Genomic DNA, 26741 nt, shown 5'->3' on the forward strand with positions numbered 1-26741 from the left:
TTAAATCAATGGATTCTATTGTATAGAGGCTCACTGCTACCCTAGATTTAGTTACACACCAGGTCAAATCAAATCTCTTCATTTCTCCTCCACTTTTAAGAGTAAGCATTTATATAGGCTGCTTCTAACTTACAAACAGGTTGTGTTTAAAAATTCATACAGTTTAGTCATTTGGAACGAAGAATGCTTCTCTCATACATACATTTATCACGAGTACTGATTCAGCATTCACTCTGGCCCCGGCACAGTTCTAGGCTCGGGGCATACAGTGGTGAACAAGACACAGTTCCCTATTTCCACTAGCTCTTAGAACAGTGCCTGGCACATAGCACATTCTCAATAATTGCTAACTACTATTCTTAAAGATTGACCCTACTATTTTCAGGGATGTTTATTCAGAGTCCTTAGCGTCTGAACTGAGCTATCAGCTTATTTCACTTCCCAAAACAAATTTGAATGGAAGCACTGTGTAAGAAAAACCAGGTGCTATTTTAGATATTTTCTTATATTATTTCATTACTCTTCCTTGAGCGTCCACTTTCAAAAAGGAAAGATCTTGCTCTTTTTTTCTTAATGTCCTTGCTAGGTGGTCTTGGCAAGTCATGGACCTGTCCATGTGATTCCCATCTGAAAATAATGAAGAAATGTTAAAATTCAAATTCACATGGAGCACACAGCAGAACTTAGTAAATTAATGTTTGCATAGTGCTTAGAAATCTGAGGTTAAAATTGCTAAGGGAAATGTACAGAACTATTATTGCCACTAAAATTACGATAGACATTTTTTCCTCTAACAAAAAATACTTCATTTAATTGGTGTTTGTATTTTAAAAGTTTTATGCAATCTTAAAGCAAATGTTCAATGTTTATCTAAAAGAAAAACAGAGATCATGTCATTTCATTATTATGTGATATAAAAAATTTCCAAGGAATCACTAGTTTCAGATAAATAAATGGCACTTAAGACTTTATGACCTCCCAGTCTGGAGAGATGGATGATTGCCTCTTCTTGCATGAGTGACAGGTGGCAGGTTCAGTGAAATAGCTTTCAAAGGTCTCCCGATTTATGCCTCTCTTCTCTAGCTGTTGTTGGCATGGAGTAAAGTAGCGATGCACTCCATTTCCAAGAGTAAGGAGGATTTGGGAGCTTTTTGTTTGTTTTTTTTGATGTGTGTGTGCTTGTGTCTTGTCAGGTCTTTTGTTAATTCCATCAATTCAGTGGTCTAACTAAAATGGCAGACAGTAAACACCCCAGAGCAACAGGCTGTGATTTCAAGCTGGGTCTGAACTTACTCTTCCTAGAAAAGTGACTCTTCCATGTTGACTTCATTCATTGTCTAGAGTGTGAAAGGTCATTGTATGATACCTTCTCTTATCAGCAGAAGATGGTATTTAAATTGTAAAATTTAAGAGAAAGTACCTTAGCCCTAAGTTTTATTTATTTGAGAAATATATAGTGAACACCTACTATATGTTAGACACAGTTCTGGTCACTAGTGATGCTATGGGGAGTAAGATGAAAGTCTTTGGCTCACAAAGCTCATATTTTAGTGGGGAAGACACATAATAAGCAAATAAATATATAATTTCAGTAAAGAATAAATACTATGAAAAAAATAAAGCAGGGTAGGGTAGAATGAAGATGGCGAGGCATTTTTTAATCTGATGGTTGGTGTCGGTCTCCTGAAAAGGTGGTATTTGAGTAGAGATGAGAATAAAGAAAGAGAATGGAAATGCCAAGCTCTAGAGGAAGAACATTCCAGGCATAGGTAAAAAGATGTCCTCAGGCCCTGAGGTAATACTTAGCCTAGTGTATGCCAAGAGAAAAAAGAACGCTTTATGAACTTTGACAATCTTCAGAATCTTGAAGAGTCAGGTAGATACTGGCCCATATGATGTACTCTTGTTTGCCTTGTACAACCTGTAGGCCTGGAGGACTTTAAGGCATCCTTACAATGTAATTTCCAGTCTTAGATTTTAAGACATATTCATGATACTTTTGATTTTAGTAAAACCGTAAAAGGAACAAATGCCTTCAGTCAGTGGCACAGGACTGAATCTATTCTCATAAGACTTCAAGTTTACTCCTCCAAAAGTGCTTGAAGAAGGAAGTCCACAAGACAGTTAAAGCACCACAGTGAGAGATGCAGGGTAACTGGGAGCGCAAGAAGAAAGATGAAAGCACAGCACTGTAGGAGTGACTTTATTTTCAGCCTCCTCCACTTAGAAAGCATCTGCCTTCACAATCACCTGTAGGTACTTCCTACCCACTGGTTTTGCTGATCTTATTAGATGCATGAGTATGAGAGGTGTCTGTTGTAATGTTGTAAGCTGTAATGTTGTTCTGTTTCTGGAAATTTCTGATTGTTCTTAAAATACTGACACTTCTTATATGACAGCAATCTGTCTTAAAACGTTTTATGAAAATAAAAAAAAATTAAACCACAATTTTTGATGTATTTGGAGTTACTATCTCCTCGATAGAGGTCTATGGAAAATCATTTTGTAAAACACATAATCAGATCCTAAATTTGTCATAACTTAAGAATTTTGTATATTGGGTGTTTATTGTGACAGACACCTGTAGAAACAAATTATTCTCCCATACCTTCTTTGTTATTGGAACATGAAAGACACGTTTGTCCCTTACCCTATTTTGTCTGTAAAAGATAGTTTAAAGCCTCAGACTTGAATCTAGATATGTAGCACAGCAGGGGGGATGATGTCTATTAGTGACATTGTAGTTGTAAGTCTGAACCTTTGCTTTATTTATGTACATACTCCACTGTCATTTATTTTGTGCCTTTACGAAAGTAATTGAAAAAATAGTTCTTCACTAGCTACTGCAGTCTTTCGTAAAAGACTGCCTTTGTTAGGGTACATCACAAACTGCAGTGTGTAGTACTGGAGGCCATGATGGGAATGTTTGGAAATAGCTTGATCCCTGAAGGCTATTTATGGACTCTTAAGAAAAAAAAAGAGAATGCCATAAGAAGTCACCAAAAATTTTCCTCTAAGTCAGCCTTTGGAGTAGTAAAAGCACACGGATTCTGAAACAAAAATACTTTTTCCATACTCAAAGCTTACCACCACATCCCCCAAATTAAAGAAAAGAGGGAGGGAGGTGGAAGGGAAAAAGGGGGGAAAGGGAAGAAAAGGAAGGGGAGAATGTTAAGAGGGAGAAATGGGAAAGAGAATGCTTCTCTTGGCATGTAAAATACTTCTATTAAAATCTGTAGACCTTTTCTGTTTTTTTCAAATATTGTTTTGTTTCATTATACAATCTTGAAAGTTTAAAATTGACTGATTTACTGTAAGACACATTAAATAAATGCAATTTCTATTTTTAATAAAGGTAGCTCATGTTTCATGTGAGATCACACCAGCCCTCCAATGTAATTAAGTGTATGGCTTTCTAATGCACTTCAAATACCCATGATGGGTAGTTAATAGAATTTTTTTAGGTAAGTGTTAGGACACCAGAGCTATAGTGAAACTGTAGTGAGATGATGTAAAATAGATGCTACCAAGTAATGGAAATTACAAGATATTTTGGTCTAATTTGTCTAAAAATGTTCATGACAGAGAAATCTGTTTTAGCTGAATGTCCAAAGTGATAAAGGGCTGGTGTGTTTGAATGAAGAAAAAGTGTGTGAAGCAAAGACTGTACTTTGTAGGCTGCAGAACCTCTCTGCACTGCACAGGTATTCCTAGAGAGCTCAAATGTAACTTTATGGGAGGGAGAGTGTACTTGAGATTAGACTAGTGGCTCCTAAAGCAAATACGATGTCCCATGATTTCCTTTAACATCAGAAGAAGAAAAAAAAAACCCACAAGTAGAAACTGCAGGTGCTCCCTTTTTATTGCACCATGTAAAGAGAAAATGTAAAATGGACACGCTTTCGACAATCATGTTCTCTTCATCAAGATGTTATTGTTATTTTAGTGAGTCCACTAAAAAGAATTATCTAGAGCTTCTTGTTTTTACTTCTTTGTGTACTTAATGAATATGATTACCATTTTTACCTCATGTATTTAAACCCCTCTGCCGTAATCCCATATTCTGCCTAAAAGCCATGTCTGTAGGAGCTGTTTCCCCTTCCCTGGAATAGTTTTTTGGGATATGACTGCATTTAAGCAGGTGCGGTAAATGCATTTTTGGCGATTTTCTCTGTCGTGTGCAAGTGCAAAACATCTGACATAATTAAGCTGTGATTAATAGACTCTATTAGTAAAATAAGCTCGTTTTATGAATGACGACCTCACACTCATTCAACATAGCCTTTCTTTGACAAATGCACTGCATTCACTTATGTAGAACAGCATTGTATGCCTGGAAAGTGAATAAACATTTGCCAGGCTACCTTCCAGAGTTTTCCATTAACCATCTTCTAATTCCCTTCTTGTGGTGTGCAGAGGGAATCCAATTTTATTTTTAAATGGAACAAAGGGACTGGCCTAATACCACAAGGGCCAGTGATTGTCAGAATCATGAGAAATCTTTAGTTAATTTTGGTCCTGAATTGTTCTTAGTCCTGTGTTTTTCTCACTTTAGAATTTAAAGCATCCTATTAAAAATGGCCACCATACAAGGGAGGAGGGAGTGAAGGAAAATAATAAAGAACAGTGGCAACTGAGTTGATGCTGTATAAATAAGCACATTTGCTGTGTCTCTTTTCTGCAGTTTTTATGTCCCACTGATGAGAGAACTGGTTTGAGATGTAAATTGCTTCCCTTTGATTGAACCAGGGAGGAGATGTCATGTAACTCATCTCATCAGCATAGAGCATTGTGCGCCTTTGGTGAATTATAGGATAACCAAGCTAGGAAGAATTCCTTAACCTCTCCCTGCAGCCCTGTTCCAGTGTTTAATTACCACTAAAGGGAAGTACTTCCCTTCTGTTCACCTGACTACCTTCTGTGGTCTGAGCTCATTTCTTCTGATCCTGTCCTTAAATATTTTGTAAAGGATCACTGGAAAGTGCCACGCCACGTGTATCCTGTAAATTAGAATACAAAGTTGTGAGGAGGTTTTTTGTTTGCTTGCTTGTTTTAGGTGGAGAGTATTTAAAAGATTGCTTTGGAAAATGAGAAAGGGGATGAAGAAGTGACCTGGAGGTGATATTTTCCATAGTTTATCTCACTTGCCTAGATTTAGGATAAACCTGGAGGGGCAGCTCTACATGAAACCGAGAACTGGGTAGGAGCAGAGGTAGAAGTGGGGGGTTAGGAGCTCCCCATGATATCCATGAGATTGTGTTCTCTATGAGCAAAGAATTAGTAACTGGATTTAAAACAAAAGAATTGGAAATAGGCCTGCAATCAATCTAGCCTGGTATCTCAACAAACCAGGGACTTTTTTTTTTTTTTTATAAGAAATTCAGGGCAGGTATCACAGCCCTATCATGACAGCACGGCCTTTTCTTCCTCCCCTTCTATTAAATCTACATTTTGAAGGTGGATGGTGCTGACTCATAAATTAAATTGGAGTAATACATACAGTGTATATATATTTCTGTCACTTTGTCTCAAATTAAACACGAACCTTCTCCCCTGACAAGATGATAGAAAAGTTAATTGCTCACCCTGGCTTTAAATTGGAATTTGAATTTGCAAAATGCTAAAGGTTTATGAGATCTAAATCATGAGGAGCTTAAATTACATTCCTGTGATAAAATATTAATAAATCAATTAAAACATAAGCCGAGTATAATATTACTTTTTTTTTGTAGGAACCTTGAACACAATAATTCATTAGGGTGTAGTGCAGTAACAATTATTGTATCTTTTTTTAATTTTCTTTTTATTAGTTTTTTTTGATAAATACATCATCAGATAACATTCCACAGGGTGGATTATCATTGCCCCAACGTAGCATCCAGAAATTCTGTTGCACCCCTAAACAAGAGCTCACAGCCTAAATCATCTGCTGTTACTTATCCTTGTTAGCATTAGCTACTTCTTTTACTGAAGGGGTATTTTCCTCTTGGGAACATCTGTTCAGTGCCAACTCTGCCATTTTGTGGTTTCTAAATCTCTCCTCTAAAATGGGCATACTCATAATATTACTACCTCAGAACTGGCACGAGAATCAAATTAGATAATGTATGTGGAAACCATTTATAGGTGGTAAAGCACTGTAAAATGTTAATTATTACTATTATAAATTGGGGAATTTTGATCTCTAGAAGGACTCTTAGACATTACTTATTAACCAACCCCCTCATTTTAAATATGAAGGATCATAGGTCCAGAGAGGTTAAGCCAATTGTCTGATGTCACACAGCTAGATAGTGAAACTGCTCAAACTAAAATCAGGACTTCTAAATCCCAACTCAGAGTGTTTTCTACTCTCTACCCTAAACCCACAAAATTGCTAGGAAGGTCACATCAAATTTTGTATTTTATTTACTCTCGTTTACTCTCCCCACATTGTTTTCTCTTTGAAGCTGTTTTTGGTTTATTCGTTTTTTGTTTTTTAGGTTTTTTTGACAACAATAGTGACTTTAGGGAATAATTTTCTAAGGGGCCTAGTGGCACAAACATTTATCCCTACAGCTGTCAGGAAGGGGTTCTTTTGGCTGAGGAGATACTGCCTTGCCCTGCTGCTCCCCAAATGAAGGCATAGCAGTATGTCTTCCTCTCCTACAGGGTTCTGGAGGAAACCTCAGATGAGGAAAGACAGTGGCCTTGCTTTTTAAATACTTCTCCCATGTGATGATGGATTGAGGATTCACTCACCACCAATTTTACCTCCTTCCTGTTCTCTGGCCCTAGATTGGGGGTTTTCCTGCCTCCCTTCCCGCCCCAAATCACTGGGATTTACCTTTTATTTATTTTGAAAATAAAGAAAACCACCCGTTAAAACTGAACAGATCTTTTCCAAATAATGATACTTGGAAATGAATAGATTTATTTCTTCTTCTGATGCTAAGATAACTCTAGCTCAATGGATATCAGCAGATAAGAGAATAAGAGACTGAGTGCTCATCCTACTTTTCCTAATAGCATGAGATGTGATATCTGACAAGTTTTTATCATTTCATCTTTGTTTCCTCTTCTCAACAACAGTAATGACAAGATCAACCTATTCTAGTGGTTTGAAGACTTCCATTAAATTATTATGATATGTTTGCAAAATGATAAAGGATTATGTAAGTGCCATATAATAATATTCTGTGATCTTCTAGGTATGAGTTCAGGCAGAGTGGGTAAATTCATAGAAGCCATAGTATTCACATACATAATCATTACTTAATAGTGGTATTGTTTTTACATAATATTCAGAGCATTGTGAACACAGATAATATGGTCTCTGTCCTGAAGGTTTACGAGTGGGATATATTATTTTACACGAGAGAAAAAAAGTTACTTAAGACAAAAAGAAGTTAATTGAAACAGAGAAACTGTTGGAACTGTAAGATGAGTAAAGGATATCAATAAAAAGTAGATCTTAAGGAAAAGTAGATTCTATAGTGGCATTTAGAAAAAAGTGAAATGGTTCGTGAAAAAAAAAGCTGTTGATCAAAGTATTACAATACATCAGTTGTCAACTGTCTTAAAACCTCAAGTAAGAACGTAGAAATAGACAAAATATGCTTTTAAGAAGGCAAATGAGATTTGATGAAACCCAAGAACTTTACATATTACATAGTCCTTCAGAGTATCTCTGATTTTAAAAATGCGTACTATGTACCAAACCTTATGTAGATATGATACAATTTTTTTCTCATAACAATACTTATAACATTCATTTTAGGAATAAGGAAATAGATTCAGGGATGTCAAATAAAGTGCACAAGAACAGAGAGCCAGGATTCAACCGGGTCTGTCTGACTTCAGAGCTTCTTTCCCTTTTCATTACTCTATACTATCTTTCACAGCAGACTTGAGGCAATAAAAAAACATAAAAAAATACACAAGAACTATATAAATGTACTGTGGAAGAGGAAGCAGGGGGAGAGGAAGTTTTATTCCTAGAGGCAGACTCACTGAAAGCAATGAGAAGTGAAATGGCAGTTCAGAGCTTAGCTGAACAATTAGAAAAAGCATACAAAAGGGTCACAAAAGCATATCATGTTGTATAGGATAAACTGCCCCATATGTCTGTATTATCTTTGGCAGTATCATAATACCTTATTTTTATCTGGATTATCTTTTATTATAAAGAAGCTTTTACTTTTTTGGTTGTTTATTAGTTTACAAAGCATTTTGATATATATTATTTCATTTACAGAAAACCTATATGGTAAGAAAAGGAGTATTCCTTTTCCCATTTTACAGATGGGGGAACTGAGGCTTGAGTAGGTTAAATGAAATGCCAAAGTTTTATTAATAATACATGGCAGACAGAGTGTAAGAATTCAGAACTTCCCATGCCAGTATACTTTCACTATATCAAGTCATTTCTTTAGAAAACTGGAAATAATTATAAAGATTTCTACCTTAATGTTTAAAAGAAAATTGTTTAGTTAACTAGAAAATTTACTTATTTTCTCCTTTTATTCTCTTATTGTAGAAAAAATGAGGCATTACAGTAGCAAATTCTAGAGATTAAAGCAACTCAAACATATCTGTCAGTCACCCACATGAGATAATTTTTTTTTTTAATAAATTTATTTATTTTATTTATTTATTTCTGGCTGCACTGGGTCTTTGTTGCTGCACACCGGCCCTCTCCAGTTGTGGCAGGCGGGGGCTACTCTTCATTGTGGTTCACGGGCCTCTCATTGCAGTGGCCTCTCCCGTTGCGGAGCACGGGCTCTAGGCACGCAGGCTTCAGTAGTTGTGGCACGTGGGCTCAGTAGTTGTGGCATGCGAGCTCAGTAGTTGTGGCTCGCGGGCTCAGTAGTTGTGGCTCGCAGGCTCCAGAGCGCAGGCTCAGCAGTTGTGGCGCACGGGCCTAGTTGCTCCGTGGCATATGGGATCCTCCCGGACCAGGGCTCGAACCCCTGTCCCCCGCACTGGCAGGCGGACTCCCAACCACTGCGCCACCAAGGAAGCCCCACATGAGGTAATTTTGCAGATACTAATTGTGGTCCTCTAACTTCTTCCCCACATCTTCCATATTACTTGTCATTCTACAACCATAGCTTCATTTCATAGCTTCATCTGGAAGTCTCAGGTTTGGTCTAAGGTTTAAAGTCCCCTATTGCAAATACGCTTATGATGGGAGACATACAATGGTCAACTAATGTAAATACTTAGTTGACACCTTATATTGGGTTAGTCCAGTTTTAGGGACAGGAATGGCAAAGCACTTAATTGAGGGAAGAGTTGAAGAGGCGCTAATAAATTAAGTTCTCTTTTTGCCAATTAAGAGGACATAGATGATAAATGCAATTCTACTTCATACCTTCTTATGCAAAAACCAAATAGGCAATCAAACAAATAAATAAGCAAACAAAAACGAGACACATAAAACCTCTCTTCCTTTAGAAGACAGGCACAATCCCAAATCACAAACCATGGAATACTATGATATTTAGACCTAGTTAAAGGGGATATCGAGAGTGTGTTAAACATATGTGGTAGCCAGAACCTGCAAAGTAGATGGAATGACCCTGAGGGACACATGCTACTGTTACTTACATGGAACAGGGAAGTCTAGGCTCTAGGTGGTCTGTGGATGCGGCCCTGAGCCCTATTCTACAACACAGGTCAACAGAGAAGCTGGCAGTGAAAGGAATGGTACCAACCTGCCACATGTACCAGACCAGGATGTGAGGGTGGCAAGCTGGAGATAGTAACCCATATTAGCTTTTGCCGTGTTGATCACATTTAGGAGAAGAAAAAGAAACATTAAATTATGACCAGCAAGATCTGTAACATATAGGACCCCATGCAAGTCCTTTAGGGCTCCCATCAACCCAAATGGGGAAGTTACTGAGCAGAGGCATATTACTTGAACAGTGTGCATAGCAGAGCTGGAGAGAAAAGATATAATGTGCCAGCAAACATGGCACCAAAATGAAACTCCATACCGCCCCAATTCACTCCTCCAGCCTCTTCTATTCAGCAAAAAGCTGATAAAATTGGCTGATTGAAAAATGAGCAATAATCAGAAAGGAACCAGCATTGGGCCCATTCTTAGCTAATTTAAAGCAAAAGTGACATAAGGAAAAGCAGATCAAGATATATACCAGAAAAAGAGTTATACCAGAAAATAATATATTTTCTCCATAGTAGCAAAGAACTAGAAGAAACTGTAGCTTTTTAAAAATAAGAGGTCAAAGATTAGATATACAGGATTAAAGAGGTAAAACAACAAAAAGAGAAATAAAATGACCTATGAGAGAACAGGAAAGAAATGGAAGAGAAAAATAAAACTTTTAGAACTAAAAGCCATGTTAGATATAGAAAGTAGCAGAAGGAAAGAACTTCTAACAATACCACCAGAATTGTGAATGAGAAAAAAAAACCTTAAAAATAGTTTTTAAATGATGTGAGAAAGTGATAATTATGATTGGCAACTCATATCTCAAATAAAAATATTATCTCCCTAATAAATCAGAGCTCCTGCAAATTGATAAGGAAGAAGACCAACAACTCAATAGGAAAACTGGCACAAAACATTCAAATGGCTCTTAAACATATTAATATATATTCAACTCATACATAATAAGATAAATAAAGATTAAAATATTCATGATAAGAGAAATGCAAATTAGAAAAACACCAAGATGCATTTTCATCTATCAAAATGCCAAAAATAAACAACTTCAAAGGGAGAATAAATTTTATAATATCTACCAAAATAACAAGTACATATGCTCCTTAACCCATCAATTCTGGTTTTAAGAACTTATTCCACATGAGTAAAATAATATATACATAAGATTATTCACTACAGCATTGGTTGTTGTTGGAAATATTGGAAACAATCTAAATGTTTGTCAAAAGGGGCTTAGGTTAATAAACTATTGGATTTCCATTCAATATACATATTTTAAGTGAAAAATGCAAGATGTAGAGCAGCATGTATTATATAAAAACATACATACAAAGAATATATTTTGTTTTTACTGGCATATCTGTTTTTTGAAAAGCAACAAACTAATAGCAGTAGTTACCTGTCAGAGGATGGTGTAAGAACTGGGTGGATGGAAAACAGGATGAAAGGTAGACTTTTTACTGTGTATCATTTCATACCTTTGTATTTTGGATCATGTAAATGTATTATCTGTTAAAATTGAATAAACAAAATTTTATGTTACACCTTTGGAAGGCAAAGGAATAATTGGGACAACTGATATTTGTGAAGGAAAAAAAGAACAGAACAAATGGAAAACAATTTCAATGTATAATAGAATAAAAATTTTCTGGAAATAGTCCTGAATTTTTATACTGGAAAGGGCACACTGTATCCTAGGAAAATCATGGTGCTGAGCAATAAGCACTGAGATCCATCTTGATGAAATTACAGAAATTCCTGGCTGAAGAAAGACACCTGGAAAGCATATATGAAAAATATCAAAAGGTGAGAGATTGGATTTGCCTCAAAATTTTAAAATGAAAGTACTCAGAGTCTATAACACCATGAACTATTCTGGTAAACAAGAAAAACAAAGCAAAATTTTAATGATGAGTTTAGGCTACCAAAATATTAAGAGAAGCCATGATAAATAAACATTAGTGAATCTCAAATCAACTTAAAAATAGACTTATGACTAAACAATGTGGGTAGGGAGGGGAGGATGTTACAGAATAGAAAGTAAATCGTGTAAACCTTGATGATATAGAAATAATAACATGACAGAACCTGAGAGGTTTGAAAGGTAAAGAGGAAATAATAGGAGGCAAGTGTGGATTCATTTACCTGTGTTTCATAGCTGGGAATGAGGGATCAATACTGTCTAAATTTGGCAAACAAAGTAACACAGATGTAGATGCATTATTTAAAGCTATAAATATAAGAAGAAGAATTAAAAGTAACAATTTAATCAAAGTCCAGTCGTGAGAGGAAAGAGAGAGTGGAGGACAAAAGGAAGTGTAGGGGAGTATTTTCATGATTTTTTAGAGTAATTTTTTAGATAATCCAAAGTTGTATTATAAAGTCATGAAATCAAAAATAGGACTTTAACTCCATTATTAAAATGTATAAAGTTAACCATTAGAACAGTGTACTCAAGATGTGGTCATCAGACCATCAGAATGAGTATTATAAAATCCTTTAAAAAAATACCCAGTATCTGGGGCTTCCCTGGTGGCGCAGTGGTTGAGAATCTGCCTGCCAATGCAGGGGACACGGGTTCGAGCCCTGGTCTGGGAAGCTCCCACATGCCGCGGAGCAGCTAGGCCCATGAGCCACAATTACTGAGCCTGCGCATCTGGAGCCTGTGCTCCGCAACAAGAGAGGCCGCGATAGTGAGAGGCCCACGCACCGCGATGAAGAGTGGCCCCCACTTGCCACAACTAGAGAAAGCCCTCGCACAGAAACGAAGACCCAACACAGCCATAAATAAATAAAAAAATAAAAAAATTTTAAAAATACCCAGAATCTCACTACAGACCTACTGAATTTTTTTTAAAGTTTTTTTTAACATCTTTATTGGAGTATAATTTCTTTACAATAGTGTGTTAGTTTCTGCTTTATAACAAAGTGAATCAGTTATACATATACATATGTTCCCATATCTCTTCCCTCTTGCATCTCCCTCCCTCCCACACTCCCCATCCCACCCCTCCAGGTGGTCACTAAGCACAGAGCTGATCTCCCTGTGCTGTGCGGTTGCTTCCCACTAGATATCTATTTTACGTTTGGTAGTGTATATATGTCCATGCCACTCTCTAACTTTGTCCCAGCTTACCCTTCCCCCTCCCCATATCCTCAAGTCCATTCTCTAGTAGGTCTGTGTCTTTATTCCCATATTGCCACTAGGTTCTTCATGACCTTTTTTTTTTTTTTTCCTTAGATTCCATATATATGTGTTAGCATACTGTATTTGTTTTTCTCTTTCTGACTTACTTCACTCTGTATGACAGACTTTAACTCCATGCACCTCATTACAAATAACTCAATTTTGTTTCTTTTTATGGCTGAGTAATATTCCATTGTATATATGTGCCACATCTTCTTTATCCATTCATCTGATGATGGACACTTAGGTTGCTTCCATGTCCTGGCTATTGTAAATAGAGCTGCAATGAACATTTTGGTACATGACTCTTTTTGAATTATGGTTTTCTCAGGGTATATGCCCAGTAGTGGGATTGCTGGGTCGTATGGTAGTTCTATTTTTAGTTTTTTAAGGAACCTCCATACTGTTCTCCATAGTGGCTGTATTAATTTACATTCCCACCAACAGTGCAAGAGTGTCCTACTGAATCTTTTGTTGGAGAGGGATGAGAGTTGGAATCTATGTTTTAAATAAAGCCCATGGGTTTGAGAAACACTGCAATAGAAGAATTAACAAACTAAGGTAAAACTTCCAAACGGTTAGGAAGAAAACACAGTAATGAAGCAAATCAGAGAAAAGAAAGGAAGTGATTTTAAAAATAATATAAAATAAGGTGGCAGAATTAAGATCAAGAATATATTTTAAAACAATAAGTATAAGACTAAAGTCATCTATTAAAAATATAGTTTATTATTTGGAAGTCTACTAATACAATTAACCATGTTAAAAAATCAAAGAAGGAAAACTACTATGCCTGAAGGACATTTGAGAAAATTCAGGCTATATTCTATCAAAACACAGTCAGTTAGAGATTAATATTAAAGAAAAAATTAAAACTATTATCTCTTGGTAAACTTTAAACTTTTAAAATCCATTTTTTCAATTAAACAAAGATTACAGAATTTACAGAAAATAAGCACATATGGGTATAGTTAGAGCAGTGTTCAGAGGAAAATCCATGGCTTTAGATATTAACATTACAGGGAAAAATAATTATAAACATACTAGCATTCATCTCAGGAAGTTTGTTAAAAGAAAAAAAAATCTGCAAAGCAGAAAGAAAAAATTGATAAAAAATAAAACCGGAAATTAATGAATTAGAGAACAGAAAGAGAGACACTAATAAATTAGAGTTGGGTTTTACAAAGAGAATGACAAAACAATAAATAAATCAACATTCCATGATTTAATCACCAAATGAGAAAGCCTACAAATGCACAAAATTAGAAATACAGGAAGGGAAGTAACCATAGAAATAGAAGAAGTTAAAATAATTATTATGAATACTTTACATATAAATTTGAAAAATGTGGACACAATAGATGATTTCTGGGTAAACTACCATTAAGAGATCCAAGAGAAATAAAAAGAAATTTAGAGAATTTTTTTCTTCTTATCGCTTAAATGTGCCCGCACCTTTTTTCCATTAGCATTGAGTATCCAAGAACAGACTCCACTAGAGTTTCTGTTCTTCTTGTCTCCTTGTTTTGCTTTACTGAGTTATGGGGAACTGGCAGAGGTGAAGTCTCTGTGTCATTCACTCAGGTTTCTTCTGCCATGGAAGGCCAGTCACCTGAGGGAGTTAGGGCTGAGAAGGTAATGAAAGGAGCTCTGGTTTCTAAGCTTGGTTCTTCTATTTTTTTTCTTATACTATGTAACATTTACATGCATTGCTCCATGGCTTTATTTCCTTAATCTCTCAGCTGAGAGACTTAGACTAGCTTCATGGTTCATATTATTTTCTCAGAAAAGTATATCTATCCACAAAATTTTGAGGTTTCACAGTCTTCCCAAACCTTCTCCTCCAACCTGGAATTCTAGAACCATGCACTAGATCATTTTAAATTGCTTTAGCTCTAACATTTACAGCCTCTGGAACCACATATCTTTAAATTAGACATGGACCTCAGATGGAATGATCAGCTCTATGAAAAGCTCAACACAGTGATTATTATTAGACTCTGCCTCAGGCAAGTTACTTAACCTCTCTGTGCCTCAGTTTCCTCATCTGTAAATGGAGGAAATAATAGTACATGTTTATTTGGTTGTTGTAAGGATTGAATGAGTACATTCATATAAAGGTCTTAAAAGAGTATCTAGCACATAGTAAGCTCTCGACAAGTGTGAACTGTTACTAATGTCTCTTTCTATCTGTGAAGTATTTTAGCACAAAGATAAACACATGTCATTATCTTTAATCTACTCATTGTGAAAAATCCCTGTTCATATTTTTGTCATGGCTGAAATAGCACCTTTCCCTTTGTGAACCTATAATTGGATCCATTGCTCTGCTATTAACTAGTAGTTATGAACATTATTATATGCAGAATGCTTTGGGAGAAGCCCCTTGATTTTAGAATTGACTTCCTTAATTTGGGGCTGTTTATGAAGCATCTCTGATCAGTAGAGGAAGTGATTAAATTAAATTAGGAATTAGCTTTATCCTAAACAGGGAATTATTTTTTCATACCTTCTCTGTTGTTGTAGTTTTATTTACTATGTATGTGTATATGATCTATGACCTAAGGACAAGTACTTTCTTTGAAAACATAATAAAATGAAAAATATAAAATTATGACTTTATTTAACTATACTTAGCATATATTGTTTTCTTTGAGTGGCATTTAAACTTGAAAGATTATTAAGGAAAAACAAACAGTATTTTGATATTTCGGCATGTAAATATCAACTGTCAATTAGAAAATTGACAAAAATTAATATACATTGTTTCAGGTAAGACAATATAGTTTGTTATGCCTCTGTCTTTATTGGTAGAAAGCATTTTGGTGATTTACACATGATCATAAGGAAAGTGTATCCAAGGTACAATTAAGTTTCAAAATATTGAATTAGTTTATATGGAGCCAATTTTATCTCAAATTTATAAACAGTTGTATAGAATAAATTCACATAATATCAAAAGCTGCCTTGGTATTGAAGATAAAAGCCAAGATTCTTACACTTAAAAGAGTGGTTGATTTATGTTGAATTTCAAAGGAAATGATTAGATGATCTGTGTTGCCTAGTTATCACGATTGTTTCATGTGCTCTGAACTTTTTTATTTTTTAAAAGAAGTTGGAGCTTTCCTAGGGAACTAGGGACTATCTCGATACTTACCATTTTTGTATTTTATATCATACTTAACATTTTGAAAATCTATGAACTAAACTACTTTCTCTACAGGTTTTATGTTGGGCTGGTGCCATCAGTGGTTATGAAGCCAAGTGTTCTGCTGGGGCAGAATAATCAAATCAAAGTTAATGGGGTGACCATCTAAGCAGGACTCTTTGTCATTAAGGTCCATTCTTGTGATAGTCGTGCATTATCCTGCAGATTGGATTTGTAGGAAGGCATCCACCTGTGGCCCACGTTGGCAGAGAAGAGACTCACTGCAGAGGCAGTCCTGGCGAAGCAGGAGGTAGCTGTCCTGGGCAGCAGATTCTTTTGCTGGAAAGCCAAAGCGTGCAAGACAGCATCAGCACTATTAGTAGATGGGTGATTCACACATTATTTGACTGATTTAGGTCCTGAAGTAGAGTAAGCAAAAGCAGAGGAATATGTCATTAAAGAGGAATGACTAGTCTTAAGCAGGAGAAAAGCAAGTACACGTAGAGACACTGAGCAGATGATCAGACAAGATTTAAGCACACAAAGCCCTTTACCTCCATCTCAGGAATGATGTTCTCTGTTTGGATGAGAGCTATTGTAAGAATTTCCATGTCTGTTGGGGGCACTGAGGTTCTCACAGACTATGGTAAACACGATTTGGCTCGCACGCTCTCATAATCAGGCTGACTTGCACTGAAACAGAGAGTGCTCTATAGCAGTGCCAGGCCTCTAGCAGTACCAACTGTTAAATAATAAACAGGCCCTGTTTGTTGGCAGCCTCTTCCCCTCCCGCCAACATGGAGTGCCCATTCTCTGGGTTTACCTGCCTGCATGTGTTCAGACACTCAGAATAGTGTGCTTGTTGTGTGAGGTGGTGGTGGCATGGAGGCATCAGTCTACATCTAATCTGCTTAGTTTATTATTCTCCCAGGACCTCGGGTGAGCTAGCAAACATGCAGGGCTCTGGCAGCATGAACAATGGCTATGTTGTCATTCTAGATAACGTTACAGCCTTTGCAGACTGCAATGGCTAATTGTTTTTCTTATGTTCATTTTCCCCTTTATATTCTTTTCTTCCTTTGAATTGGTTTGCAGGGAGTGGGGATTAGGAAGGGTGAGAGTGGTTCTTCCAATTTGCTACTTTACTTCCACTTCTGGGAAGTTAGAAAGTATTTGTGTTGCTTGTTTTATTTTAATAGCTATATGTATGTGGCTTATTCACATTGAAAGTGAGTCAGACATAATCAACAAATTCTTACTGAAGACCCACAGGGTACATAGAACCCTAGACTAGGTGCTCAAATTAACTCATTATACTTTATTTACCGTGTTACTCTATGACAACCATCTTGGTAAGGTCAGAGTTTTCCTTCAGATTCCAGGCAGCAGATACTGGAAGAGCAGGTCAATTAAGAGCCAAGCCGGAAACATGCACACACGAACTTCAGATGAAAAGTGATTCCTAAAAGTCCTCTATTTTGTCGTGGAGAATTTTTCTCATTCTCTAGTCCCAGGAATAGGGCCCTTGGTAATCTCAATTTTATATTGCTTTTTTGGCCAAAGGAGTTTGATATGCCACACAGATGCGGTGGTCAAAAATAGACTCTCTTAATTCCCATAAACCCCTAACCCTCAGCAAAGCCCAGGATAAGAAGGCCATGATACCAATCCCAGGAGGAGGCTCTTTGCTGATCAGTGTAAGTGAGGCACATTCGTAGTAAGGTAATCAGGGGCATGTGGTGGTAGAGAAAGGGTAACTATGAAGCAAAAAAACTGTTTTTTTTCGGGAACTAATTCTAAAGGCAATGCCCCAACTTCCAAGTAATGACAGTATCCCTGGAGTAAGTTTCTACCAGAATGACTACTATGAAAAATAGCCCTTATTAGAGATCTACGTTAAAATACATCTGTTTAAAAAAATTCTGTCACATTCCATTATAATGATGGCTCGCACATGATGAAGCCTTCCTTTGGTTGGAAAACCAAAACCATTTGCTTGACTGAAATGAAATTTCTCCTATCTCAGATCACTAAATATGCTTTCAGCTGAGGGGTAATCATTCAGGTTCTTGGGCTAGCATATTTTTAGATCAAGGGTACATATTTGAATTAAGAACTCTGGTGACAGTTCAGGGGGTACTGCAGAAAGTTAGGATAGTATTCTATATTCATCCTAATTTCCCCTAAATTCATACCTCAGTGATTCGTAATGGATATACTTGTGGTGATTTTATTTTCCTTTATGAGAAATGCAAAGCCTTATCTTCTTATTATCTTTTAAGAAAGAGTTAGCTAATTTATAGTGTCAAAAGTGCTTTAATAAGTCAGGAAGCATTAATTCACTCAGAATATTCACAAATACCTGGTGGTAAGATTTGTAGGGAAAGAATAATTTAAAAAGCAACTTGCCTTAAATAACAAAATAATGAATTTCTATTTGCTGTCAGTCTCCTATTGGATCCATATCACCTTGTCACTGAGTCTCGAATATTTCATACTTTGAGAACATCAGACCCTTCCTCCCAGAAATTTCACCCATTTCCACTAAGCTTCCTCCTAACCAGCAGGCCTCAGTGACCCCACCAGGACACTGCTTAGATGGGCTCTATCAGAGCTCTCATTTCTCCCCATGTCAGGCTGCTTGCAGCTAGTATCAACCACAAATCCACCTACACTGTTGAGTTATCAACATTTAATCTGTTGAGGATAGAAAAGCAGATCCCAGAGTTTTTAGAATTGTGTCTAAATGGAGAATATGTAAGCTCTGAGTGAGGGGGACCTGAGAAGCTCTCTTAGGAGTCAAGTCCATCAATGTGGCAAATTCTGTTGGCTACTTGACCATTTTATCTCCTGTGTTCCAGTGAGTTGAATTTTGATGTTATACATAAACACACACACACACAAAATGTAGGTATATATAGTTATACATATAACATATAATATGTATGTCTACCACATCATGTGTTTATCTATCTATTTACTTATATACATCTCTGGTAATTGTTCCTAGTGATTTAGATGCTAAAATATAATAAAATAAGCTTTTTCTTGCGGGAAATACCTATTTAAGCACCCATATATCTGGAAATCCTTGAGGTGCTTATAAGACTCTACCAGATTTATATGGCCAAGATGTGCAATTGAGGACCAGTATAGTACATTATCATATTACTTATTAGAAAAAAACTTTTACTGCCTATTATAGTGTTTTGCATAATATAAGAATGTTTTTGGTGTATTTAATTAAAAATACGGATATAGTTATAGTTGACTTTGGTTGTTAAGAAAATGGGATTACTGGAACAGCACTTAAATAAAATGAATAGTACTGACCTACTTAGAAAAATTAATTATGAAAGAAAAAATAATGGATTAGAGTTTCAGATAATGGTTTTGGGGACGCTGCTGGTTGAAATCCATCCTGAGGCTTATTTATAATTGGCACAATTAGAGTTTTTGAGAGTTCATCAGCTTTAATTTATTTACAAAGATTCATATAGGATTTGAGTTACTGGGGGTGTGGAGAATGGAGATGGGTAGGGAACTTACTACTTTACATTTAAGTTCTACATAATCTCAAATTCATATTTTGGGGGAGAAAGAATTTGTCTCCAGGTAAAAAGTACCAGGTTCTTTAACTGAGAGAATTTAAGACATTTGGGTACTTATATCAATAAACATTTGTGTTAGATCAGATAACAAAAATTGAACATGCCTTTGCACTTAAGACTACTTTATTTTCTATGTTGTCTACAAACTGTCTCCACAATTTTCATTTAACTTCTTGAAATTTTTATTTATTAATCAAATGTTCATTGAATACCTACTGTGTATTAGGTACCATTCTAGACACTTGGAATCCATCAATGAAAAGTGAATCATGAAGTATGTTAGGAGATGATCAGTGCACTATCCATTTACACATGATCCAGAAAAGAATAAATTGAACTTCATCAAAAGTAAAAACTTCTGCTCTTCGAAAACATTATTAACACAATGAAAAGACAAGCCACAGACTATAAGAAAATATTTGTAAAGAATATATCTGATGAAGGACTTGTAGCCAGAAAATATTAAAAAAATCAAAATTCAATAATAATATGACCCAATCTTTTTATTTATTTTTTCATATACATATTATTTTATTAAATTGCTTTCAAATAAATTATGAGAAGACATTATGAGAATTATGTCACTCTTTATGACAGACTCTAGGTCCATCCACCTCACTACAAATAACTCAATTTCGTTTCTTTTTATGGCTGAGTAATATTGCATTGTATATATGTGCCACATCTTCTTTATCCATTCATCTGTCGATGGACACTTAAGTTGCTTCCATGTCCTGGCTATTGTAAATAGAGCTGCAGTGAACATTGTGGTACATGGCTCTTTTTGAATTATGGTTTTCTCAGGGTATATGCCCAGTAGTGGGATTGCTGGGTCATATGGTAGTTCTATTTTTAGTTTTTAAAGGAACCTCCATACTGTTCTCCATAGTGGCTGTGCCAATTTACATTCCCACCAACAGTGCAAGAGGGGTCCCTTTTCTCTACACCCTCTCCAGCATTAATTGTTTGTAGATTTTTTGATGATGGCACTTCTGACTGGTGTGAGGTAATACCTCATTGTAGGTTTGATTTGCATTTCTCTAATGATTAGTGATGTTGAGCATCCTTTCATGTGTTTGTTGGCAATCTGTATATCTTCTTTGGAGAAATGTCTATTTAGGTCTTCTGCCCACTTTTGGATTGGGTTGTTTGTTTTTTTGATATTGAGCTGCATGTGCTCCTTGTAGTTGAGCACACTTTCCCAAGAAGATAAAGGGATGATAAATTAGCATATGAAAAGATGTTCAGCATCATCAGTCATTAGGGAAGTGTAAATTAAAACCACAATGAGATACTACTCCACACCTATTACAATGGCTGAAATTAAAAAGACTGACCATACCAAATATTGGCAAAGATGTGGCGAAACCAGAACCCTCATACATTACTGATGGAAAAGCAAAATGGTACAGCCACTTTGGAAAACATTCTGACAGTTTTTTTAAGTTAAACATACACCCATGTGATCCAGTCTTTCTTCTCCTATGTATATACACAAAAGAAAGTATATGTCTTTGTAAAGGCTTGTACACAGATGTTCATAGCAGCTTTATTTGTATAAGCTAAAAATTATAAACAGCCTAATGTCCATAAAGAGGTGAATGGATATGGATACACAAATTGTACTATATCTATACAGTGGAGTACTACTCAACAATAAAAAGAGCAATTTATTGATACATACTACAACATGGTGGATCTCAAAATTATTATACTGAGTGAAAGTAGACAAAACAAGTGCATACTGTAAGATTCCATTTATATAAAATTCTGGAAAATATAAGCTAATGTGTAGTGACAGAAGGTAGATCAATGGTTGCATAAGGAAACTTTTGGAGGTGATGAATAATTTTACTATCTTGATTGTGGTAGTGATTTCATTGGTCAATGTGTCAAAACTTATCAAATTGTACACTTTAAATTTGTGTAATTTATTGTTTTTCAATTATACTTTAACAAAGTTCTTTTTAAAAATAGGGCAAAAGAGATGGAGACTTATGTATGGTGAGTAGGTGGATAGTAAATTTAAATAAGGTAGTCAGGCTAGTATGTTTAGAAATATTTTTTAAGCATCTCTATTGTTTGCTGAAAGAACCCCCATACAGTTTCCCATTAGCGCAGAGCACTTATTTGGCAAAAGCAGTGGTGTGGGGTAGAACAAATAGATGCTTTAAAACCAATCAACTAATTTCAAGTTCTGAGTACTCATTTACTGGCTTGTAATCTTGGGCAGATTACCTACTATTTCAGATGATTTTCTCTTCTGTAAAATGTGAATAATATAACTCAGAGTCATGGGGACTAAATAAGAAAATGTATTTAAAATTCTTTCCTTGCCTTCAAATCTGGACTCAGGAGGAGAGAAATTAAATGCCTGCCTACTTGGTGTGAGTTGAGGTGTGTGTGAGTAATGTTCTCTATCTCTTAGACTTGAATGGTGCAATTCCAGGAATGTCACAATTTAAGGAGATTCTTTCTTTTGGATCAAGCATCACAAACTCTGGGATTTCCTTTTTGAAAAATATAAAAGGTAGTCCATTAACCTATAAGCTTCTATTTTCATTTTTTGAATTACTTGATAGGCTCACTTTTTCTCGTTACAACAGCGGACAAGATAGTTGACTTCAACCATCCTTTAAGTCTCAGTTTAAATGTTACTTGTTCTAAGATGTGTTCCCCAGCCTCTTGAGGGTAGGTTGGGTCTGCCTGTTGTTTGCTCCCCCAGCTCCTTACTCCTCTCTTTCCTAACTTTAAGTATATTTAGTTGTTACATCTGCCGTCCTGCTATTGTGTATGATCCATGCAGGTGGAGATTGGGTGTGACTTATTAACTCCTGTAGTCACGAAGTATCTAGCTTAGTAACTAATTGGTGAGTGAATGAACAAATGTTTTTACAGAAGGAAAGAGAGATAGAGAAGGTAGGAAGCTCTAAGAAATAGTTCTCCTACTTCATAATGTTGCCTCAGTTTAGCCCTTCTGTCCTTAGAGCAGTTCTAGATGGAGAGGTTTTTGATTGATATGTACACAAAGCTTAACACCTTTAGCGATGCCAAGTAGGCTATTGCCCAGGCTAGCATTAAGGAAGAAGCTGTAAGCAACTGATGTTTGAGAGCAGAGTAGTGTTAAGGAAAGAATACTAAGCTGGAAATAAGTTTCAAGTTGCAGTCTTCACATTGGTGTGCAGTGACCTCAGGCCTAACTTCTTGGAACCTTGATTCTTATCTGTAAAGAGTTATACTGCCACTCCTGCTTATTTCATAACCTTGTTTGAGAGCCAAAAAGGAGAATGCATGTAAGGGAAAGTGTTGAATTGCTATAGAAAAGTAAGGGTTTGTTATGAAGGGGAATTACGAAGTCCGTTAAAGGCAGTCTTACTTAACCTTTGTAGTATTAAAGACAGATGTTCTCAAGACTCTCTGTTAGGCTCTCTCTTCACTTTGGATAGAACTCCTGGTCAATCTCATTTACTCCCATAGCTTCAATTAGTATCTTCATATGGATGGCCACCACATTTTTCTCTCCTACCCACACTTATCTCTGAGTACTGCCTTCTAGACTTCTTTTCTTGATTACCCATAGACACCCCAAACAACATATCCCAAAGGAAACTCATAATCTTCCCTGCAGACATGCCCTTACCTTCAGTGTTGCAACATAATTGCATACATTAGAAACCTGGCATTATCCTTACCTTCTCCATATCCTCTACTGTCCCCACGTGCATTCAGTCTCCAAGTTCTCTTGATCTTCCTCCTAAGTATGTTTTAAATCTGTTCATTCCTCTCCATATCAAAGCTTACCATTCTAGTTTATGGTACCATTTTATCTCACCTAAGTTATTGCAACATTCTCCTGATGTCCTTAATCTTAAAATCTGGCCCCTGTCTCCTCTGCCAGCCTGACTTATATCACTTTTTCCCTGGCTTTCTATGCTCCAATCACACTGAACTTCTTTTCATGCCTTCAGTGCACACCTCACTCCCATTTCTGGTCTTTGTCCTCCCCTTCGTTTGGAATAAGTCTCCATTTCTCTCTTCTCCCCCTTACTGAAATAACTTAGCAAGTCTCAACTTAAAGCTTGTTTTCTTTGGATGCCTTCCCTTATTCCCCAACTAATTAGGGTTGCCTTACATTGTACTCCTATAATGTGTGCCTTATTTTAATTGATTATTTTATCTAAATCTCCTTTAAGATAGGGAATGGATATCTCATTCAAGGCTGTATCTCTAGCACCTAACATAATGCCTGGTATTGATGAGGCATTTAATAAATATTTGTTGAGAGAATGAATGAGCGAAAGAATAAATAAATAAATTTTAACAGCCAGAAGTAACATTATAGCTAATCTATTATATTTTTCAGTTTAATTTTTTATTTTTTTATAATATTTGCCAAGTTTGTCCTTAGAAAAGTAAAAAAGAGCAATTCTTGAAAATTTTTTTCACTTTTGTTGTGTGTATTTTCAATAGCTTTTACTAGAGTCTCAATTTTCTGGTGTTAAGGAGTTATTCCAGAATATGAAATACCCAAACTGCATGATTCCTATATTGTCCCTCTAGGAAAATTATTGTTAGAGATCCTTTTATTTTTTTGTCTTCCTTAATGTCAGGGATAACCAAAGGTGTTCACGGTTGGTATGAATATGACAACTTTGTCCTAGAGATTATTATGCTGTTGTCAATTTTCTTAGACTAACATTTAGGAAAATTCTATTATCACAGTCTTTGCTTCTTTATCTGGCTGTCTTAAGCCCAAGCTAGATGCAAATATTTTCCAGTAATACTCTGGCATTACTTTCCATTATTTGTCTATAAGAAACTAGGGAGGATATTAAAAATGAGACAGTAAAGGAACCTGACTGAATATGGTTCCACTGACAACCGAGGAGGTTGCTTAAAATGGCATGAATAGTAAGTTTGAAATAAAGGTTTGTCAAAACATTTGGTATTGCACAACCAGTTTCCACATTAATCAATCCCTTATGCTCTAATTGCTAAAATGTTGATTCTCAAGGAAAACAACAGTTTTTAATTTTTATAGATATGTGGCACATTTTTGAACTTATTATTAATAGGTTGAGTATTGACTATTGATCAGAATAATATTCTGCTGTTGTAATGCTTACAGCAAGTGAGGTATTTTCATACCTCCATATCCCACAGTGATCCTACAATGAGAGCTTACCATGATTTTACTCATGAAAAGCCTGAACATCAGAGATTTAAAGTAACTTCCATTTTTACACCACACAACTTATACAGAGAAAATCTAGGTTTAAAATCTGAGTCTGTCTTGCTTAAATGTTCTTTCTAATCCATTCCATTACCTCTCTGCAAAGCAATTACTTGTTCTAGGTATATCAGTTTCCTAGGGTAATATGTGCTGTAACATATTGCCACAAACTTGATGGCTTAAAACAACAGAAGTAGTCTCTCACAGCTCTGGAGGCCAGAAGTCAGAAATCTGAAATCAAGGAATCAGCATGGGCCACACCCACTCTGAAGGCTCTAGGGGAGAATTACTTGCTCTTCCAGCTTCTGGTGGTTCCAGGCATTCCTTGGCTTGCAGCTCTATATAACTGCAGTCTATGCTTCCTTCTTCACTTGGCCTTCCCTTTGTGTCTCTGTCTTCTCCTCTGTCTCTTATAAACGCATGTCATTGTATTTAGGATAATCCTGGGTGACAAACTTGGATAATCCAGGATTATCTCATCTAGGGATCCTTAACCTAATTAGATCCGCAAAAATCCTTTTTCCCAATAAAACCACACTCCCAGCTTCTGGGGATTGAGATGTGGGCATATCTTTTAGAGAGCCAGCATTCAACCCGTGAGACTCAAGACTCGGTATCAGAGGAACTGTTTTGCTCTCAAAACAGTAGGTATATGTTTGGAATTTAGGGTAGTCAGAGTGCAGAAAGCTAAAGTTACAAATATACAGAGATATTTGCAAATGGCTAGTTAATGCTGATTCTCCATGGAGACCAGCAGTAGAACAGTGACTGTCACTCTGTTGCTAATAGGCAAGAATGATAACATCTTAAAGGAATGCTGCTCATGCTTTTGGAATAGCTTCATCAAAGCTATGATCCATCCTGCTTATTTGATTGCAAAAGGAGACATCAATAAATAGGTTGAAAGACATTTGATTTTCTTTCATGACGCCAACCTCAAATATAAATACATTGTAATCTATTTTGGTATATCTTCCATGAAATTTCTCCAACTACCTAGTTAATCTGTAAATCCTTGCTACCTTTCAAGGGAGGTATTCTTTAAAATACTGAAGAGTGTTTCACTCTCTGACTCTATTTTTTTTTTTTAACATCTTTATTGGAGTATAATAGCTTTACAATGGTGTGTTAGTTTCTGCTTTATAACAAAGTGAATCAGTTATACATATACATATGTTCCCATATCTCTTCCCTCTTGCATCTCCCTCCCTCCCACCCTCCCTATCCTACCCTTCTAGGTGGTCACAAAGCACCGAGCTGATCTCCCTGTGCTATGTGGCTGCTTCCCACTAGCTATCTATTTTATGTTTGGTAGTGTATGTATGTCCATGCCACTCTCTCACTTTGTCCCAGCTTACCCTTCCCCCTCCCCATATCCTCAAGTCCATTCTCTAGTAAGTCTGTGTCTTTATTCCCATCTTGCCCCTAGGTTCTTCATGACCATTTTTTTTTTCTTAGATTCCATATATATGTATTAGCATATGGTATTTGTTTTTCTCTTTCTGACTTACTTCACTCTGTATGACAGACTCTAGGTCCATCCACCTCACTACAAATAACTTGATTTTGTTTCTTTTTATGACTGAGTAATATTGCATTGTATATATGTGCCACATCTTCTTTATCCATTTATCTGTTGATGGACACTTAGGTTGTTTCCATGTCCTGGCTATTGTAAATAGAGCTGCAATGAACATTTTGGTACATGACTCTTTTTGAATTATGGTTTTCTCAGGGTATATGCCCAGTAGTGGGATTGCTGGGTCGTATGGCAGTTCTATTTTTAATTTTTTAAGGAACTTCCATACTGTTCTCCATAGTGGCTGTATCAATTTACATTCCCACCAACAGTGCAAGAGGGTTCCCTTTTCTCCACACCCTCTCCTCTG

At 36.2% G+C, this 26741-nt stretch overlaps 1 protein-coding gene across 1 annotated transcript in view; it reads left to right on the forward strand.

Annotated features, from left to right (window-relative positions):
* The window catches only part of ZBTB20 (zinc finger and BTB domain containing 20), an 814580-nt gene that overhangs the window by 275278 nt on the left and 512561 nt on the right, over positions 1-26741 (forward strand). The window contains exon 7 of the mRNA XM_082460046.1: positions 7072-11479. The gene's annotated coding sequence lies outside the window, so the exon portion shown is untranslated. The remainder of the gene's footprint in view (positions 1-7071; positions 11480-26741) is intronic.

The sequence above is a fragment of the Balaenoptera physalus genome (genome assembly GCF_965194825.1).
Source record: "Balaenoptera physalus genome assembly, chromosome: 4".
In the NCBI taxonomy this organism is placed as follows: Eukaryota; Metazoa; Chordata; class Mammalia; order Artiodactyla; family Balaenopteridae; genus Balaenoptera; species Balaenoptera physalus.